Here is a 22,444-nt window from a genome sequence, read left to right on the forward strand (position 1 = left end):
TTTCCTTTCCCTGAGGTAATCACTGATAGGCATGACTGGATTGGTGAAGAGCTCTTTGAGTGCCTGCTGCTATAGCTAACACCACTATCTCCTGACAGGACGGGGACTAAATAAATATCAAAAGACTTACAAATAGTAAAATACCACGTCGAAAGAAAATTCTACTATGAATCCACTGAAAGTCTAAAAACATGTTAAATAAAGCCTACAGCACATAAATGTACTGTAAAGTCAATTCAATCACTCTTCAGCTGTTTAGTAAGTAAATTCCACTGCAGTTGGGCTAGATGTAAAGTAAACCTATCCGAGGCTGGTGTTGTTACAGAGTTAATATTGCAGCAGCTGCAACTCTCAGTGTGGCGGCCATTAAGACGGGGGGTGATCGAGGGGGTTCTCCAGAGAGGTATCTAATGAAGGAACATCGCTCCTCGACATCTGCATCCCTCCATCCCCGTTTACTCCCCTCCCTCTACCGCAGCATCACCATCGCCTCCCATCTCTTCCTCTCCCTGGCTCTGCAGCTGGCGCCTGTTAGCTATGTTTGTTTTCAGCCGTTTTTCGGTGGGGGGTCTGGAGAGTAGGAAGGAGGGGTGGTCCCCCCTCCCCCCAACACCTTCTCCTCAGGGCTGCTCATAAACCCTCCATCCATCTCCATTATGCCCCAGAAAATGCTATTTGTCACTTTGCGGGGGAAAAATAATCAATATGTCTTGTGGGGGCAGCGAGCGCATTAGAGGAAGCAAATTGATGTCTCTCGCACCATCGCGCCTCTCCAGCACACTGCACCCCAACTAATGGGAAACCTCACAGGTCTGGCAGACAGGGACACACGGCCAGTATGTGTGTGTGTGTGTGTGTGTGTGTGTGTGTATGTGTGTGTGTGTGTGTGCACGTGACTGAATAAGTGAGTTAGTGAGCATGCCATAAGGAACTGGTAAGTAATGCATTTGCCCAATGTTTTTGGCTGTGTGGCTATATAACTGTATCTCTGTATGTGTGTGGCTCCTTCTTCCCTAAGCCTTATATCTACTAGCCATCTGGTACCAGGTCTCTTGGCCTGTCTCTTTCAGTCAGAAGCAGATAGCCCTGTCACAGGGCCTCCACGGAGCACATTAAAGAGCACCTTCCAAATGGACACTGTGTCAGTTTGGGAGGTGCTCTTTAAGGTGCTCCTTAACCCCCTCCTCTGATTAGTGCCTTGCAGACAGGAGTGACTCCCACTCGAGTAGACACTGCCAACATCTTTTAGAATCTACCATAATAAATCTCTCTCCTCTTCCTGGAATGGCAATGGTGGTTCCAGCCAGCTTAAGACACTTGTCTTTAACAGCCCCAACCCTGGGTAGGTTGAGACAAGGTACGTGGTTGGGTGTCTCAAAGATAAAGATTGGTCGCAAAATGAGAAAAGACACACACACACACACGCGCGCACACACATACACACACACCCACACAGAGAGAAAGAATCATTCTCAGAATCTGTCAGAGCTCAGAAGGCTATGTGTCTCATTCCAAGCTCTGGATGGGGGCTGGCACCACAGGATATTCTATTATTCATCTATTCGCTGCTGAGGGCTTTAGGGCCTGTCAATCACAATTTACCTGGGCTGACCACACACTCCCACTCCCGCCAGCTCCCGCTAGTTCCCCCCTGCTCAGACACACACACACACAAACACGCGCACACACACACACACACACACCAGCTCTGACCACCTCCATCTTGCACATTAGATGTAGCCCTTGATCCAAGGAAGGTGATCTAGAGATTACGTCCGCCTTACAATACACATTTGTTTGCCTTCGAGCAGCCAGCAAACAAATTCATCACACAGACTCACAAAGGGTTGACATTGCAAGGACTTTTGGGAGGCATGTTATTGAGAGGAAATAGGATTTTGTATATTTATGAAGCATTCTCTTGAGTATTTACCATTATAAATGGAATATTTTTAATGTTTTAAGCACCATATTATCCAATGACTTTCAGAGATTAGACAATTAACAACTTTACTTCATTAGAATTTCTAATTTCATGCAGCAACAAGAACACAATTCAAAGTTGAATATTTTAAAAGTTTACAATGTATGCACACATCTCTACTGAAAAATATGTTTTTTAAGTAAGCACAGATCCACCAGGAATAGGTGGATACTTAGGCTGTGTTTACACAGGCAGACAAATTCTGATATTTTTTCCACTAATTGGTCTTTTGACCAATAACATCAGATCTTTTCACATCAGATCTTTTTCAAAGCTGATCTGATTTGTCAAAAGACCAATTAGTCATTATAAGATCAGATTTGGGCTGCCTGTCTAAACGCAGCCTAATCAAACCTTCTTCACAGTTAAAATGAGTTAAGACGATGCAGTAGGTAGATAAATATAGACTAATGGTTTCAGTATTGATGCACACAGACACACACATGATGACACACCTATGGTAGAGCTGAATGGTCCTCAGGGCCTGTTCTGCTCCAGTCAATGTCAGTCTGTCCCACACACCGGCCATAGTAGAATATAAACTTCAGTCTACCTGCATGACATAAACAGAAGAGACCCATTATCAAAGACAGTAAGACATCTCTTATCTTTGTCATAAAAAACGGTATACTGTACAATCTTCTCAGTCTCACACATTTAAACACCTTCCCTTCCATGTAAATTCAGAACACGTTATCTAAGCGCTATTATAAACTGGGTGGTTCGAGCCCTGAATGCTGATTGGCTGAAAGCCGTGGTATATCAGACCATATTTTTACTGCTCTAATTATGTTGGTAACCATTTTATAATAACAATAAGGCACCTCAGGGGTTTGTGATATATGGCCAATATACCACGGCTAAGGGCTGTGTCCAGGCACTCCGTGTTGCGTCGTCCATAAGAAGAGCCCTTAGCTGTGGTATATTGGCCATATACCACACCCCCTCAGGCCTTATTGCTTAATTATCCCACCATCTATCTCAAAGGGATGATGCGAGCAGATTTGGATCTCATTCTTTTGCTGGTCTCTAGTTGATGCTGACAGCATGTTTGCATGGCCATTTGTCTGCCTGTCCCTGCCTGACTATGGCAATATGTTAAGACTGTCACATAGAAACCTGTGCCTGATTGATGATGACAGCATGTTTGGTTTCTCGTCTGTCTTTATGTTCATTGCTGATGATGATTAATGAAAAACAGTTGAATGTCATGACATATATGAGATTGTAAACTGGGTGGTTCGAGCCCTGAATGCTGATTGGCTGACAGCCGTGGTATACAGCACATTCGGAAAGTATTCAGACCCCTTCCCTTTTTCCACATTTTGTTACGTTACAGCCTTATTCTAAAATTTATTAAATACAAAATATTATTCATCAATCTACACACAATACCCCATAATGACAAAGCAAAAACAGGTTTTTAGAAATGTATATATATATTTAAAAAAATAAGAAATACCTTATTTACAAAAGTATTCAGACCCTTTGATATGAGACTCGAAATTGGCTCAGGTGCATCCTGTTTCCATCGATCATACTTGAGATGTTTCTACAACTTGATTGGAGTCCACCTGTGGTAAATTCAATTGATTGGACATGATTTGGAAAGGCACACACCTGTCTATATAAGGTTCCACAGTTGACAGCGCATGTCAGAGCAAAAACCAAGCCATGAAGTCGAAGGAATTGTCCGTAGAGCTCAGAGACAGGATTGTGTCGAGGCACAGATCTGGGGAAGGGTACCAAAAAATGTCTGCAGCATTGAAGGTCCCCAAGAACACAGTGGCCTCCATCATTCTTAAATGGAAGAAGTTTGGAACCACCAAGACTCTTTCTAAAGCTGGCCGCCCGGCCAAACTGAGCAATCGGGGGAGACCCGATGGTCACTCTGACAGAGCTCCAGAGTTCCTCTGTGGAGATGGGAGAACCTTCCAGAAGGACAACCATCTCTGCAGCACTCCACCAATCAGGCCTTTATGGTAGTGGCCAGACGGAAGCCGCTCCTCAGTAAAAGGCACATGACAGCCCGCTTGGAGTTTGCCAAAAGGCACCTAAAGGACTCTGACCATGAGAAACAAGATTCTCTGGTCTGATGAAACCAAGATTTAACTCTTTAATCTGAATGCCAAGCATCACATCTGGAGGAAACCTGGCACCATCCCCACGGTGAAGCATGGCATTGGCAGCATCATGTTGTGCAGATGTTTTTCAGCGGTAAGGACTGGGAGAATAGTCAGGATCGAGGGAAAGATGAACGGAGCAAAGTACAAAGAGATCCTTGATGAAAACCTGCTCCAGAACGCTCAGGACCTCAGACTGGGGTGAAGGTTCACCTTCCAACAGGACAACGACCCTGAGCACACAGCCAAGACAACGCAGGAGTGGCTTTGGGACAAGTCTCTGAATGTCCTTGAGTGGCCCAGCCACTCTAGGGAGACCTGAAAATAGCTGTGCAGCGACGCTCCTCATCCAACCTGACAGAGCTTGAGAGGATCTTAAGAACAATGGGAGAAACTCCCCAAATACAGGTGTGCCAAGCTTGTAGTGTCATATCCAAGAAGACTTGAGGCTGTAATCTCTGCCAAAGGTGCTTCAACAAAGTACTGAGTAAAGGGTCTGAATACTTTTTTAGATGATGAGGGAAAAAAACGATTTAATCCATTTTAGAATAAGGCTGGAATGTAACAAAATGTGGAACAAGTCAAGGGGTCTGAATACTTTCTGAATGCACTGTATCAGACCGTATACCACGGGTATGGAAAACATTCATTGTTACTGCTCTAATTACGTTGGTGACCAGTTTATAATAGCAATAAGGCACCTCGGGGTTTGTGGTATACGGCCAACATACCACGGCTGTATCCAGGTACTCTGCGATGCCTCCTCCCTAAGAACAGCCCTTAGCCGTGGTATATTGGCCATATACCACACCCCCTCGGGCCTTATTGCTTAAATGGAGACTGATGATGACTAGGAGAAGTTCTCACTGGCTGCAAATCCAGGATGAGGGAGTCAGCTTTATCAGCAACTTACGAATGAGTGCATATGAAAAGGCGTAGGTTAATAGCTACATATGCCCTGGGCCAATTGTGTATGGGTCTCCCGATTTAGTGGCACAGCTAGCACTTACATTATGCACCATAGTAGTATAAGCTGGATTGTGATAAACTAAGTACAATGTAAGTATTATATAGCAATTTGCAATATGCAAGAGGTAATGTATAATCAATGATGTGCAGTTCAGTTCCAGTGGTAGAGGCAAAGGGGTTTCAGTGAAAGAGACATGGCAGTGTCTGTAAAAGTTTAGGTGAAAGAGACATTATCGTTCTAGTATAAAACGTAAGAAGCTTCCCTCATGTCAAGTCATTGTCATTATATCCCCATAATCGTTCCGTTCTGATGGAATAAGGAGCAATATTTGGCAAAGGTGCCATTTTCAAAAGAAACATTTTTTCACGTCACAGACAGAATGAGATCGAGACGCCGTATGGTAAATCTCAGCTTTGGCTGATGCCGACAGTGAAACTGTGGCAATTAGAAAAAAACAGTGTGTGAGTTGGCTGGTGCATGCAACCGCTGGGCACAAATGAGTCTAGCAGCCCGGGTGACACAGGCAGGCTGTACGCAGCAGCCTAAACACGCCTAAGACCATTGTGCCGCGGCTAATCCATTTCCACTCTAACAAGCTGCTGCCTCCGACTGAGCCATCCAACTAGTCGTTTTTCTCTCGTCTGTTGGGCCTCGTTCCGGTCCAAACTCAGGCTGTACTGGGATCTGTGTCAAGCTAACATGATGGCTCGGTTACAAAAAGCGAAGTCACTTCCAAGTGAAACAGTTACTGGTTCAGGGACTGCCCACGTTTATTGCTAATATTACAAGTTCAATGAAAAGCTTTACGACTTGTGGTGATGTGTAATATTCGAAGCAGAGCAATGGATGTGCCATGCAGACTCAATAATAGTACGTTTGAACTGATACCAGCGCAGTGAACATTCTTTTGATGACTGAAATATCCAAATGTGCATTTCTCCAGCATAAGAAGAACATACTCTGTACCTCAACTGGGAGTTGTGTGCGGTTACTGACTTTCCTCTCGACGTTTGATGCTGACAGGTGGCAAATCAACTACAGCGCAACCTCAGACGTTCTGACACATAGCAGCATCAAGTACCCTGCAGCCAATGTGAGATGATGGGAGTTTCTCTCTAACCAGTCGAGCATGAGCATCAAAGTAGCCACAGTAAACCGCATATATTGTACAGACAATGAAAACCGCCCTTTCAATTTAACACCATTATAACTCCCTGGAGAGACCGTAGAGAAGATATTAGCACGTCTCCAGTCTGGTATCATAAATGGGATCATGCGCTTCATTTTTTTTTATTATTATTTTTTTTTTATGACATGTAAACCCCATTTATTCATTCTTTCAAACGCTGTCACAAAATCTATTCTCTACGATTCGTTTTGGTGATGGAGTGGATTTTGTACAGACAATCTGGTCATAATCGGTAGACCGACTGTCCAAATCAGTAGTTCCTTTTCACATAGTTTAATAATTCATATGATTGTATGAAAATGTATGCACTCACTAACTGTATAAGAGCGTCTGCTAAATGACTAAAATGTAAATGTAAAATTGTGGCAAATACCAATCTGGATGTTAGTCCAACAGAGGCAGATTCTTAGCAAGAGCAATACCTCCCATGAATGAACTTCCCTCACTAGAGACAATCAAAACGAGCAGAAATTGTCCCCCTCTAGATCGTGGGGTCTCTACAGCTGGTTTAAACAGTCCAGAGCAAGGGGGCTCCCAAAGCCAGGTGGAGGCTTGAAGAGACCTTACAAGGACTCACAGAGAGGAGACATGAGGCTCTCCTAATGAAGCCCCTAGAGACCGACAGGAGTGACATACTGCCTTTAAAAGCTCCCATCGAGACTGGAGGTAAGTCCTCCACTTCATTTTTTCTCTATTTTTCTATTTTCTCTGCCTCTAGCCGAGTCACGAAATAGGCCCGTGACTCTGGAAATTAGAAGAAAGTGTTTATTAAAATAAATTTAAAAAGGAGGTCCTTTTTCAAAGAGAAATATGTTTGGGCCAATTTCGGCCTGTCTCTGTCTAAGATGGTCCCACTTTACAATAAGTGTCCCTCAGACCATGTTGAGTGTAATTACATTGTGAGTTAATTTGCAGATCCTTGAAATAGGATGCATGCTGCAAACAGGTATAACTGTGTAACAATGTGTAACTAAACTGTAGCTGTCTATGACACTACCATGTAAATACATACAGTAGTTAGTTTTATTTTGGTTTATTCTCTTAAAGTCAGCAGCAGACCTTGGTTCAAATACATGTGCATTTGATGATTTGTCATTTAAATACTTATTTTCTGTGTATTTGATTATTTTCAAATAATGTGACCCAAATCCACTACTTCTATTGGAAGTATTTGAACGTGTTTTCAAATAATTTGCAATAAATAGCATACTATTTTAAAGTATTTTAAAATACCACATCAACAATCACCACATCTCACATAACATCAAGTCATAGGCTACGCTACACCATCAGCTATTGTTTGCTTTTGGATGCAGTGACCCCTCCCCCTCCTCCACCCACTCCCTGCCAGGGTGTTGTGATATGAGATTATAGATTACAGGCTGTTCAAAGTGACTGCTGCTTGCAACTTTTCTGATTGGCAGAGGGAAAATCAACAAAATAAACCTCCAGCCAAGGACAAGGCATGTCAATAACTGCCAACCTCAGCTTAGAGGAGCTTATAACAGGGTCTCATTTCCTACGTTAAAACAATGAGCCTGGCTCAGTGCAAACAACAGAACAAGAAGCCAAATCCCACTCACCTTCATTTTGAACAAATACAGTTGGTGTTTGAGCCACAGCAAATATTAGCATTACAACTAGTGATATGCTAGCTGACTGTTTCCCTGTCGTTTAGTTTCCAGAAGCCTCTGTTAACAAAAGTGGAATAGACAAAGAACTGGTATTTATGTGTATTCCATTTTTAAAAGTAACTACCTGGAATGTGCGTCAATGTTTAAGTAAATCTGGACAGGTCCTTTTTGTTGTCTGATGCGATCTGGTATAGCCTGCTAGTAACAGCAGTGTTGTATGACATTGGTAATTTATAACTAAGTATGCTACAGCATATACTATGAAAGCAAACTCTACATGTGCTGACATTATGTGGTCACCAAACACTTGGGATATTGCAAATACCAATGTTGGTGTTCTACTTGTTTAGTATCCTGGTGGCAAGCTCTTCCTGTGTGGTATACTAGTAGTTAACATAGGCTAGAAAGGCTACGCCAGTGTGGCTTTGGGTATAGCACGCCTCGCTCTAACCCTAGTTCTGCCTCTGGTAGAGTTGCTTCTCTGGTCCCCCACACATTGTGGAAGGATGAGTTTCTCGGTGGTAATGTGTGCAGTGAAGCCTCTATCTAGGGAGCGTAGACTTCTATTAGAGCCATAAATCATGTTAGTGGGAGTGGAGGGTGGACAGGGGGAGGTGGAGGGTGGACAGGGGGAGGCAGAGGGGGCTCAGGGTCGTACATCTCATTACCTGAGGCTGTTGCTCCCCGTTCTCAATCACTCCCATTATCAGCTGACCTGGACCAGCAGAGCAGACACTACCTCAATCAGGCCTGGGGAGATGTAATGTTTGCGTGTGTTGTGTGTGTGTGTGTGTGGTGAGAGAAATGACAGAAAGCATATAGTGCCTTCAGAAAGTATTCACACCCCTTACTTTTTCCACATTTTGTTGTGTTACAAAGTGGGATTAAAAATGAATTTAGTTGTCATTTTCTGTCAACGATCTAACAAAATACTCTGTAATGTCAAAGTGGAATGAAAAATTAAACACTAATATACTGCATCTTGATGTGATAAGTATTCAACCACCTGAATCGACATGTTAGAATCGCCTGGACGATTACAGCTGTGAGTCTTTCTGGGTAAGTGTCTAAGAGTTTTGCACACCTGGATTGTGCAAGATTTGCACATTATTCTTTAAAAAAAATATTCGAGCTCTGTCAAGCTGGTTTGTTGATCATTACAGTAGCCATTTTCTTAGAGTCTTGCCATAGATTTTCAAGCCGATTTAGTCAAAAACTGTAACTAGGCCACTCAGGAACATTCAATGTACGTCTTGTGGTAAGCAAACCAGTGTATATTTGGCCTTGGTTTTAGGTTTTGTCCTACGGAAAGGTGAATGCTGTCTCCCAATGTCTGGTGGAAGAAGCAGACCAGGTTCCCTCTAGAGTTTTGCCATTCTATTTATTTTTATCATTAAAAAAGTCCTAGTCCTTGCCAATGACAAGCATACCCATAACATGATGCAGCCATCACCATGCTTGAGAAATATGAAGAGCGGTACTCATATGTTGTGTTGGATATTGCCCCAAACATAACTGTTATTAAATCCCATTGGCCTCATGGTGAAATCCCTGAGCGGTTTCCTTCCTCTTCGGCAACTGTTAGGAAGGACGCCTGTATCTTTATAGTGACAGGGTGTATTGATACCATCCAAAGTGTAATGAATAACTTCCACCATGCTCTGGGAGGAGCTTTAGCACATCAATAGGTGCCATTCTTCTTGCGAGGCATTGAAAAAACCTCCTGGTCTTTGTGGTTGAATCTGTGTTTGGAAATTCACTGCTTGACGAGGGACCTTACAGATAATTGTGTGGGGTACAGAGATGAGGTAGTCACAAAAATCATGTTAAATACTATTGTTGACTAGAGGAGTCCATGCAACTTATTATGTGACTTGTTACTATCACAAATAAGTTCACACTCTCCTGAACTTATTTAGGCGCCATAACAAAAGGGTTTAATGCTTATTGACTCCAGAGACTTTTCAGCTTCATTCATTTTGCAAGTTTCGAAAAACATAATTCCACTTTGACATTTATGAGGTATTGTGTGTACGCCAGTGACAAAAAAATCTTAATGTAATCTATTTTAAATTCAGGCTATAACTGAAGGTACTGTATGTCTGACTAGGTCCAGGGTCATTTAACCTCCATACAGTATATCCATTAGTTCTAATGTGTCCATGATATTCATGGATCTCCTTAAGTGCACGAGGGTCATAGTTTGCAGTGTGATTTCCTTCTACGGTCCACTGAAGTACTTAAAACCTTTTTTATACGTCCCACCACAACAAAATGTGGAAAAAGTCAAGGGGTTGAATAATTTCTGAAGATACCGTATATGTGTGTATTATGTTTGTGGGGGTTCATGTGTTAGAGGAGTCTTATGCTGGTTGTCATACAGATCAGCTGTTACGATGCTCATAACGTCAGTGGGGCGAATGGATTTGAACATGAAATGTGTTCATTCTTCTTAATGTGTTTCTGCATTTCCATGTACTGTATGTTGCATTTCAGCTCGTTTAATCCTTTGATACATTTTTTGTCTTCTCACTCCAATTCTCTCTATCGTGTTCGCTGACTTTCTCCATCTGTCGTCTTTATTGGGCCTCTCTGACCTTTTCTCAGTCTCTGTCCTGTGCTGTTTGCTTTTCTCAGAGTGGAGCTGCAGCTGTGTGGCGTTGCCCTTGGTTTCTCTGTTGTTAGAGCACTCCTGCCATCAATCTAACAGCGGGGAACACAGACTAAATGAATGTCTGGATTCCAAAAAGAGCAGAGAAGCCAGTCTTGTGTTGCTTACACACATGCACACACGCACACACGCACACCACAGGAGGCTGCGGAGGGGAGGACGGCTCATAATAGTGGCTGGAATGGAGTGAATGGAATGGCATCAAACACGTGGAAACCAATGTGTTTAATGTATTTGATACCATTCCACCACTTCCACTCCAGTCATTACCACGAGCCCATCCTCCCCAATTAAGTCAACCTCCTGTGACTTAAAAACACACACACACACAAACACACACAGATCTGTATTCACAAACCCAATCTCTCTATTTTTCTCCCCGCTGTTGGCTACTTGCTACTTTATTGACATTTTAGCAGACACTCTTATCCAGAGCGACTTACAGTTAGTGAGTACATACATTATTTTTTTATTATACTGTCCCCCCGTGGGAATTGAACCCACAACCCTGGCATTGCAAGCGCCATGCTCTACCAACTGAGCTACATCCCTGCCGGCCATTCCCTCCCCTACCCTGGACGACGCTGGGCCAATTGTGCGCCGCCCCATGGGTCTCCCGGTCACGGCCGGCTCCGACAGAGCCTGGATTCGAACCAGGATCTCTAGTGGCACAGCTAGCACTGCAATGCAGTGCCTTAGACCACTGTGCCACTCACGTCCTCTTTCAAGCACACAACAATTAATTACCAGGTGGAGGCAAACCGCACTGCAAGTTCACTTAGAATGTTTATGCTGTATCAGGGGTGTTGACGGCATTCAGACAACATACCCTGCAAGCTGTCCACCAACAATGTCAATGGATATTGAGGCAAAACAACACCTGTTCTAACAATACACCTTGACAAATATTTTTAGTAAACCTGCAGTGAGGTGTATGTTTTTGGGGCTATAGTCACCTAGAGCGCGCATACACACACACACACAGGTCTCGTTAAAGACCCCTGTAGGGTCAGAGTGCACCGTACCCGGGCCACCCAGCCATCCCACAATACCCTGGGGCCTCAGCCCAAACACAACAAATCACTGCACAACGCCTGCTGCCGGCATCCTAATGCCTGGATCTTTACACTTCAAAAACACAATTATGCTAATGCCAGGAATCATTTGCCATTCCGGGACTGATTTAATTCACCCTTTTAGCGAGGAAAGCTAATTAGAGGGTTTAATTAACATGTGCGACACAAACCGAGAATGGGGCGGCGAGCCTGTCGATCGTAGAGAGCAACTGGCACTACTGAAGACGAGGGAAGAGAGAGAGAGAGAGAGAGAGAGAGAGAGAGAGAGAGAGAGAGAGAGAGAGAGAGAGAGAGAGAGAGAGAGAGGGAAGTCTGAAACCCATGCAAATGAGGAAAGGGAGCGCCATAGGGAGTACTAAGTGAAGCTCCTCCATCCATCTGCCAGGGAATCAGAGCACTGTCCTGTGATATCTACTGCTGCAATGGTTTGGTAAATATCACAGTGTGACTGAGCCAACGGCCGTTTCAGTAACACACTCTGGGTGACATTTTACACTAGCAGTGCAGTCTGGCCAATGAGCAACAGGGGGGAAAGAATCGCAATACAATATAGCATGAAACAAGTGGTGACATCACACCAATGGAAAGGAGGCATCCTAGTTATGCAATCTAACCCAGGCCAACAGGTGATCAAAGAAACCCTGCTTTATAATCCCATTGGGGACATCTCAGTCACACACCATAATGGAGTCTTAAAGGCCCCACAGTAGTAGCTGTGTAATACATCGGCTGGAGTCATCACAATGACACCCTACGATCCTGGCTGAAGGATATTTGACAGGAGGGAAAATGGCACACCTTTGTATGCATTGCATTCCACTCAGCCTGGGGCAGGAGAACGTTTTTTCCTTCATCTTCATGGCACAGAACAGCTCCTCGTCTCCTCCACCTGAAATGACAATCATAAAGAATACATTAATGAAGGAATAACTTCACTTTATCATTTTTTAATGAAATGACCAATAGGGGTTTTCAACATCAAACCAAAAACCAACTTGACAATGGCTCAAGATGTGCCACTTTGGGCACATTATCATATGGTACACTCTTAGAAAAAAGGGTTCCAAAAGGGTTATTCGGCTGTCCCCACAGGAGAACCCTTTTGGGTTCCATGTAGAACCCTCTGTGGAAAGGGATCTACATGGAACCCAAAAGGGTTATACCTGTCCTGGAACCAAAAAGGTTATATCTATAACCAAAAAAGGTTATTTAAAGGGTTCTCCTATGGGGACACCCGAATAACTCTTTTAGGTTCTAGATAACAGGTGGTGCTCTGTCACCAACACAGCCCAAAGATGAACAGCAACAGGAATATCTTCAACTGTGAAGTGCATCACTGTAGTGATCGACTTCAACAGTTTGTCATTTTGATAAGACTTGCTGGGGTCTTGCTATCCGTCAAAACACGATTTTTATATGATATCATTCACCGGCATTCATCCCCGTCTTCAAAGAACTGTGAACATGAAGGCAATGGGAGAAAAAAAACCTCTGATAACTTCAATCGACAGTCTGCACCATGCAACGCTCATTAAAAAACAATACGAGCCTAGAGGAATAGAGCAGCGGCAACAATGGCGGTATAACAGGGTGGTTGGATGTGAGGGCTTTGTAGTGAACCTGATTAGAGGGAAATTGTTTTCTAACGCTCTCAGCTAGGGTCTGCCTCCCCAAGTGGGAAAGCTCTTGTCAGCAGTAAAGGTAGAGTTTCAGAAACTATTCTGTCAGTCAGAGATGCCCAACATGAGGTGATGCTCCTGAACTTGTCTGCTGGAGTACAAAGAAAGAGGAGGATCTGATGATGCATAACAGGATGATGGGTTAAATGGCTGTTGAAGAGGGGGACTTTGTTAGAGTTCATATCCGCTTGATCGGGTTGATGTTTCACTTGGCACTAACACAGGCAATCCAAGTCTCCTCGAACATCTGGGAGGTTTCCTCCAATGAGCCTCAACTCCTGGTGGTCTAACGTCACTGACAATTCTTCCCAAAAATAATGTCGGCAACTTGGGCTATCAAGTTAAGTTCAGTTAATTAAGATGCAAGTCAAAGGAGTATTTGGTTGATGTTTGATTGATGTCGTAGTTAAACTGAGTGAGCACTCGGACCCTTGTCTGTATTGCATTTGTGTCTTTGCATTCGTTAGACTGTGTCGACTAGGCTCTAGACAGGAGATATGTCAGTGACCGAACCAGGACAGGAATCCCCTGGCAACACTCATCCCACACGATCGATAACCACTGTGACAACCGCCGCATCCGCCTCGCCTCGCCTGCGGTCGCAGTCCACAGAACAAGCCATCCTGTGGCCTGAGACTGACGATAACAGCCCCGGAGAGGCAGCTTGATTTACGACCGGAGTACCAAGATTGAGGCACCCCCATCCACCACAGCCGCCCCCACAAACGACCTGCCTCCAGTGGGGCTTAGCCTGATGCTCACACCAGTCTCCCCGCCTCCACGCTTGTCCACCCTCCAGTGTCTGTCTGTCTGCCATTTAACAAGGCTAATATGCAACATAGCTCAGGTTAAAGTACCTGCCCTGGAGGTGTCTGGGTAATCAAACTGTAATTTTCTGTGTTAGAATGGACGTCACATAGTGCAGATAAGAAGACTACATTTTAAACGGTAAACACGAAGGAGGAATTCATATATCCCTCACCTAGATTAACTCGACTCCCCAAGTTTAGGGTGTGTCAGTCTGTCGGCCAAATGGAGATATTCGCATACCTCAGCCCCCACCATTGTCCCATACCTCAGCCCCCACCACCACCACCCCCTACCCACCGACCCCCCTCTCCTGTTCGTCAGTGGAGGTTGATGAGCGATTGAAGACGCTCTGCCTCTATCTCTCTCCCGAGCCGTATCAATATTCATGGGGCTGTCGGGCGTGTGTGCGATGCCTGTCTCATTACCCTTTGATCCCCCTGCGAAGGCTGTCGGAGGCCCAGCCGCACTAACAACACAGGCAGCGTTTGAAGTGAGGAGAGAACAGCTGCTCACATTCATCTCCAAACACTCTCTCTCTCTCTGCAGAACACACACACACACATACAAAACACATACGAAACACATACGAACACATACGTTCATTCCCACCCGCAGGCATGCACAGCTATGCATGAAGTAGATTGAGTCTGTGATAAAACATCAAACACAAGTGAACAACCTCTATGTAGACACCTCACTGTGCCAAACAGTAAAATAAACAGTACAGCCATGACAAGTGCCTTGTTAATTTACTCTTCCATCATATTGTCACATAGAACTAATCAACAAGTTATCACAGTAACGAATTACCGTAGTTGCGTGGGGTCATTGCTGTATTTAAATACAGTAAAGAAAAAGCAGGAAAACTAGTTGCTCATAAATCATTTCAGTTTAGTTCATATCAATGGTATTATTCAGATCCCCTTGGATTTTCATTACAAATGCAATTCCACATCTACATATATTATGTTAGTTTCACTTACTTCTTTATGCCCTTTCAACTTCGTAATATCTAGCAATTAAATGAAATAAAAATGGGGAGAAGTTGGCTTATTTGAATATTAATTGGTTTGACAGAGTAAATGTGGATTTTTATTGCAGTGATTGGTTATTTAAAATTAAACTCTTAATAGAGCATGCCAGCTTGTAGTCCTAAAAACCAGAAATTAGTTACCTCTGGTTCGTTCAGCCATTGGGGAAAGAATGGGGTTTTGCGATAAACATCAAAAATAAGGTCTGAGGTTAACAAAGGCTTAGGAGATAATATCAGTCATTTAACATGACCTTTATGAATTATAGCCTTCAATTGCCTTCAAGCCTTCAATTGTTTTTTTGTTTTTTTTTACATAAATGCGAAAAAATTCACAAAAAGTGACGTGATGAAGATTATCTCATAGAACAAAACTTATTAGATCTCTTAAGCCTGTGTTTACCACAGACCTTATTTTCGGTGTTTATCCCCCCCCCAAAAAAAATCCCCATATGCTTTGTCCAACAAGCCATGGCGGAGTTAGTGCCTACAAAAAGACGCCATTACTATTGCTCTCTATTGCAGTAAATTTTACTCTAAAGCTTTTTTAAGTTCATCACACAAATTTCAACCTAGAATTTAAATAGGTCTCTGACCTCATTTGTAATTCTAACCAACCCAAACTATGATGAGAACATCTACAAAAAAAACATGAAGATTCAAATAATAAATCTATTATAATCCTATTAAATTTGCATGACTCCATTTTATACTCAGTACATTCTCGTGCTCTCTTTATACCTCATAACATACACATTGGCAAATTAGTGGTGTGGACTACATAGGAACTAATATGTCCCATTGTTGTAACCATCAGTTGTGGTGTTGATAGGAATTGCTTCATGAAGACTGAACAGAAATAAGAGGTCAATAAAATTTGACAAGCCTAGAAACAAATCAAGGTTTTAGTTGAGAACACCCTATGAGAACACCCTATGAGAAAATTATATGAAAACACCCTATGAGAACACCCTATGAGAAAATTATATGAAAACACCCTATGAGAACACCCTATGAGAAAACCCTATGCTGATTATGTTCCAGTGACCAAATAACCTCAGTAAGTCTCGTTAGTTCATCAAATTGATTTTTCGATTCATGATCATATAATTGAATAAGCTAATTATTTCCCCTGGGCCTGGCTCACTAAAGTAAGACGATGCACCCTTTTCAGCCTTGTATGTGAATGTTAGACAATAAAACACAGCTATTTGTCTGACATTCTCGAGAGAAATGCAAGGACAAATCATGGGTCTCCATGTAATATTGACTGCACAGTCCCATTCACTCAGAAGCAAAGCAGAGAGCTGTAAAACACATTTTACCTATTCAAAAAGAGGGCATTGTAACAGTGCTATGGTAACCATGCTGGTAATATTAAATGTAGCTCAGCTGGTAGAGCACGGCGCTTGTAACGCCAAGGTAGTGGGTTCGATCCCCGGGACCACCCATACACAAAAATGTATGCACGCATGACTGTAAGTCGCTTTGGATAAAAGCGTCTGCTAAATGGCATATTAAATATTAAAATAAATATTAAATAAATTAAAATATTTTCTACTACTACTGGAAATGCCCATTAAAATCAAGACAAGTACAATTTCTGTAACTGCAGTACATTAATCTGAGGTCCAGGCCCTTATCGCAAGAGCGGAGTTGTTAATCCGTGTCCTGGCTAAACTCAGAACCTGGCCCCTCAGTCCATCGTGGCCATATAGCCTGGTCTCCAGTGTCAAATTAGCATAACCACTTCGCTGTGACAGTGGATATGTGGCGAGAGTGCTGGCACAAAATGGCTGCCATGCATCACCCAGGTGGGTTCTACAATATGTTTAGTTTCTCCATTCGACAAATCCTGAAGAGCTACTGGGTGTGCAGGCCTGTGTTCCAAGTAGTATGAGTAAATCTGATGATCTCATGAGTTGGACTAATAAGGGCAGGGCAAGGCGGGGCTACAGTAGGTTTACTAAAAATGAGAATACTTTGTTGACCACACTCTTTTTTTCTGTCTCTAATACAGCCTGCTAGGAACAATTCTGTTTCTAGAGATGGTACAGTGAATAATGAGAACGATAGGAGATGGTAAAGCATCAGCTCTGAGGAATACACCCCAGCTGGAAGTTATCCCTAAGTACAGATCTAGGATCAGATCTGAGGTATACATCCCAGGTGGAAGCTATCCCTAAGTACAGATCTAGGATCAGCTCTGAGGAATACACCCCAGGTGGAAGTTATCCCTATGTACAGATCTAGGATCATCTCTCCCTACCCCAGCCCTACTCTTTAAACTCACCAATTGATCAGTGTGTTATTAAAAGCAGCTTAACTCATTAACACAATATATGACACCAGGTTTGTTTAGATGTTAAATCGAGAATTACTGAACAGCTGCTTTCAGATCAGCCGCTGCATTGTCCATTGCTCCCAGAGGGAGAGGTTGGAGATCGATACAGCCGATCTTCAGAATAACGTTAGCCACTTCCTACTGGCGCTAATGAAGAGCGCTGTCTACAGAGAGCGAGGTAAACCTTTCTCAAGGGACCCACCGTTACCCATGATCACATTATGAGAGACGGGCATTGAAACAGATGTAGCAGATTGAGCAAACACACACCTAAATACAGTACACACATTCACACGCACGCATGCACGCACGCACACCTAAATACAAACTCATTACAAACACTCACGCAAACATAAGGCAAATTGACCTTCCCACTGTTGTAGTATACCTCTTAAAGAATTAGATTTAGAATTAGATGCTCATAATGTTTCAACAGTAACTCATGTGATAAGCTCTTTATAGCACTATATATAATACTCTTCCAAGGCACTCGCATCTTCAGTGCTCTTCTCTCTTCTGAATTTCAAACGTGCATTGATTCCTTTCCGTACAGCTATATTCAACATATTCCTCAGTGTTTACATGACCTTCACAGGGCTAATGATGTGGTTTTGTCCCAGTCTGATCACTAGAAATAGACTTCGATTTCGGACGTTTGAAAAGGTCCTGAGAACATCGATATATGCCTTCCTCTGCACTCACCCAGCACTGGGCGTGAACTCACGATGCTCAGAGCCGGCGTGCGCTGCTTAGACCACTGCGTCACCGCAGTTCACAATGCTCTAGCAAGCCGTGAGAATACTTGATGATAGTTGATGGAAACAGGGCATTGTTTTTTATTATTTTGTTTTAAGCCTTCCCCAAACCATAGCCCTAACCTTAACCACTCAGAATGAATGCCTAAACTATTAACCTTTGAGTTGTTTCTGTTTTAACTCTGTAACCACACGGAATTAACCCTGTAACCACGTGGAATTAATGCTTCCAAAATAGACGTTCATCCATAATACGTCGAATTTCGAAGGGAAACTGAGATTTGGTTGTTTTGTCCACCTGCTGAATTACACTGTGCCCTATGGTGACTGTGGGATTGGCCCTATGGTGACTGTTGGCAAATTATTTGACTGCTTGTAAAACAGTTTCCATATTGACTGATAGAAAGGTATCATGACTATATTAAAATAAATGTTGCATTTAATATTACTCACTCTGATATAGAAACTTGATATACTGCAATATTGCAACAACATGAAAAATAATTATTTGACAGACATTTGAATTTTATTTCACAAAGTTCAATCAGTGTCCATTTGGAAACTGTCACAATGATTTTCTTGGACATATAGTTGGAGCTAATAAATAAAAATTGAGAATAGAGCTGATGAATAGATTATACATGTAAACTCACCCACACTTTAGGTAGAACAACATGTAAGGATAGCAACCTGGCCGCAGGATGACGTTTCATGTCAATGAGCTAGCTATGTGAATAGCCTCACTCCGCAAATATGTACATCGGTTAATTCATTATTTTTTTCAAATGTTTTCGTCACTGCTCAACCAACTTTATATGAAATCGATCAATGTATTTTACCTCAGACCACAAAGGAAACAACCATGTGGACTATTTAGTAATATAGGCTCCACCAATATGTTTATTATTATATATAGCAGCATTCGTCCTGTTCGTATTAAAATGTACACCAAATATATCCACAATCACACAGGTTGTAAACCAGCAAAAATAAATTCTCTCTTGGCTTAGAGACGCAGAGACACCGCTGACGTAATGTTCGAACTTACCAATTCTCTCTTGAATACAACCCAACACAAAAGCTCAAAATGATGCAGACACTCACAAAACCTACTGCAAACCTACTGCAAACCCTGTGTTTCCTTTGTTGTTGACATAATGCAGTAAGTACATACATTCTGGTATCTTTTTTTAGCCGACTCAAATTGTCTCCTAAAAAAGCGCACATGACAAACTTTCCTTTATGACACACGCGCACACGTGGACACACACATACACACATACACACACACACACACAGTTTCTTCACTTGGGTCACTATCACCAGCACATTTTAGGGGTTTCATGCAGATGTAGACATAATAGTTGCACAATACTCCAGGTTGAATAAAGCACCTTCTCTTTCCTACACACACACACACGTGCACGCGTGCGCACACACACACATTCATCCAACCTGCCATTGACTAGCCTGCTTTGTACTCTGTAGAGTTTGTCACTCCCTCGCTATAGAGCTAAGCACACAAGAGCCCGTCTGATCTGAGCTAAGTGTAGGCAGTCAGGACAGCTGAGGGACGTGGTGGAAACACTGCAGAGAGGGTAGAGAGGAGAGAGGAGAGGGTAGAGCGGAGAGGGTAGAGCGGAGAGGGTAGAGGGTAGAGGGTAGAGCGGAGAGGGTAGAGAGGAGAGAGTAGAGGGTAGAGGGTAGAGAGGAGAGGGTAGAGAGGGAGGGTAGGAGGGTAGAGAGGAGAGGAGGGGGGAGAGCGGAGAGAGGGAGAGGGGAGAGGAGTGGAGAGGGTAGAGAGAAGAGAGAGAGGGGAAAAGGAGGAGGAGAGGGTGGGAGAGAGGAGAGTGGAGAGAGGAGAGGGTAGAGCGGAGAGTGGAGAGGGTAGAGAGGAGAGCGGAGAGAGGAGAGAGGAGAGGGTAGAGAGGAGAGCGGAGAGCGGAGAGAGGAGAGAGGAGAGCGGAGAGAGGAGAGAGGAGAGGGTAGAGCGGAGAGTGGAGAGGGTAGAGAGGAGAGCGAGGAGAGAGGAGAGAGGAGAGAGCAGAGAGAGCGGAGAGAGGAGAGAGGAGAGAGCAGAGAGAGCGGAGGGGGACATACCTACAAGGCTGTGCCGAGGCTGTGGAGTCACAGTGGTGAGATTCATCTTGACGAGCAGGACGGATGGATCAGTGCTCCTCAACGGCTCTCAGCTGAAGACTTGACATCCTTTAACGGAGAGGAGCGCTTTCCTCTCTTCTCTATCTCTCTCTCTCTCTCTCTCGCTCCCCCACTCTCTCTGCCTTACGTCTCGCTCCCTCCCTTCCCCTACTCCCCTCGTTCTCTCCTCCCCTCATACTACCACCTCTTATTCCCCCCCTTTTCTAACCCACTCTTTCTCACTCTCCTACTCTGCCCACTGTTTCTTTTTAACTTGTCTCTCCCTCCCTACACAACCCTTCCCCTCTCAAATTTTAGAAGCGCTTTTATCCCAATGAAATTCTGATGTTGTATGAATATTTGAGAATTATTTAGAGTGGGTCCTGAATGGAGGGAGTTGACTAAGTATTGTTTGTCCCTCTACGTACGTAGGATGGACCCCCTTTTTCCAGTCCTGAGTGTGTTTGATTTAGGAACAATGAACTAAGTGTAGAAACAGGTTGAGGTGTGTGTGTGTGTGTGTGTGTGTGTGTCACGATCGTCTTGAAAATGAGCAGACCAATACGCAGCGCGTTGAGCGAACATGCTTGACTTTATTCACATAAAGTACCAAAACAAAAGACGAATCGTAAAGTCCAACGTAATCAATGACTAACTGGAACAAAAACCCACAACCCACATGAGAACACAGACAGAATAAATATGGCTCCCAATCAGAGATAACGAGCCGACAGCTGACACTCGTTACCTCCGATTGGGAGTCACCACGACACCACAATTAACACACCCAAAACACAACCAACCGAATACACCCTTACAACCAACCCCACAACAAATAACCAACAAAACAAACACACCCTGGTTCATTCACAACGTCCCGAACCAGAGCGTGACAGTACCCCCCAGTGCGAACCCCGGACGCACCAACATAAAGACAAGGGGAGGGTCTGGGTGGGCGTCTGTCCACGGTGGGCTCTGGGCCCCGGTCGTGATCCCCACCCCACCACAGTCACAAACTGCTTAATAGAGCACCGGACTAAGGGACAGCACCTGACTAAGGGCAGCACCGACTAAGTGGCAGCACCGACTAAGTGGCAGCACCGACTAAGGGGCAGCACCGATAAGGGGCAGCACCGGGCTCGGGCAGCACCGGGCTAAGGGACAGTACCTGACTAAGGGGCAGCAGGACGAGGGGCAGATCCGGCTGGCTGGCTCAGGCGGATCCTGGCTGGACGGCTCTGGCGGATCCTGGCTGGCGGAAGGCTCTGGCTGATCCTGTCTGGCGGAAGGCTCTGGCTGATCCTGTCTGGCGGAAGGCTCTGGCTGATCCTGTCTGGCGGGAAGGCTCTGGCTGATCCTGTCTGGCGGAAGGCTCTGGCCGATCCTGTCTGGCGGAAGGCTCTGGCTGATCCTGTTAGGGGAAGGCTCTGGCTGCTCCTGTCTGGCCGGAAGGCTCTGGCGATCCGTCTGGCGGAAGGCTCGGCTGCTCCTGTCTGGCGGAGAGCTCTAGCGGCCCGGGTCTGGCGGACGGCTGTGAAGGCTCATGGGAGACGGGCGGCTTTGCAGGCTCGGGGCACAGACGGGCAGTTCCTGCGGCGCTTTGGCAGACGGACAGTTCAGACGGCGCTTGGGCAGACGGGCAGTTCAGGCGCCGTGGGCAGACGGGCAGTTAGACGGGTGGGAGACGGACAGTTAGGCGTTGGGCAGACGACCGGCTCTGAGGCGCATCGTAGGCCGGTGCGTGGTGCCGGAACAGGAGGTACCGGGCTGAGGACACGCATCTCAGGGCTAGTGCGGGAAGCAGCAACAGGGCATGCTTGGCCTGGGGACGCACCGTAGGCCTGATGCGTGGTGCCGGAACTGGAGGTACCGGCCTGAGGACACGCATCGCAGGGCTAGTGCGGGAAGCAGCAAGAGGACGCACAGGACTCTGGGGACACACAGGAGGCTTGGTGCGTGGTGTAGGCACTGGTGGTACTGGGCCGGAGCGGGGAGGTGGCGCCGGAAATACCGGACCGTGCAGGCGTACTGGCTCCCTTG

The 22,444-nt window shown here is 44.6% G+C and overlaps 1 long non-coding RNA gene across 1 annotated transcript; it reads right to left on the reverse strand.

Moving 5' to 3' along the window:
* Positions 1 to 2,270: 2,270 nt before the first annotated feature.
* On the reverse strand, positions 2,271 to 20,552 carry LOC121543481. The gene is made up of 3 exons (XR_006658506.1): positions 20,366 to 20,552; positions 12,446 to 12,536; positions 2,271 to 2,537 (listed from the first exon to the last, which is right to left on the reverse strand). It is a non-coding gene; the product is annotated as an uncharacterized LOC121543481 (long non-coding RNA).
* Positions 20,553 to 22,444: the final 1,892 nt, after the last annotated feature.

This window comes from Coregonus clupeaformis, unplaced genomic scaffold (assembly GCF_020615455.1).
Source record: "Coregonus clupeaformis isolate EN_2021a unplaced genomic scaffold, ASM2061545v1 scaf0290, whole genome shotgun sequence".
NCBI classification, from domain to species: Eukaryota; Metazoa; Chordata; class Actinopteri; order Salmoniformes; family Salmonidae; genus Coregonus; species Coregonus clupeaformis.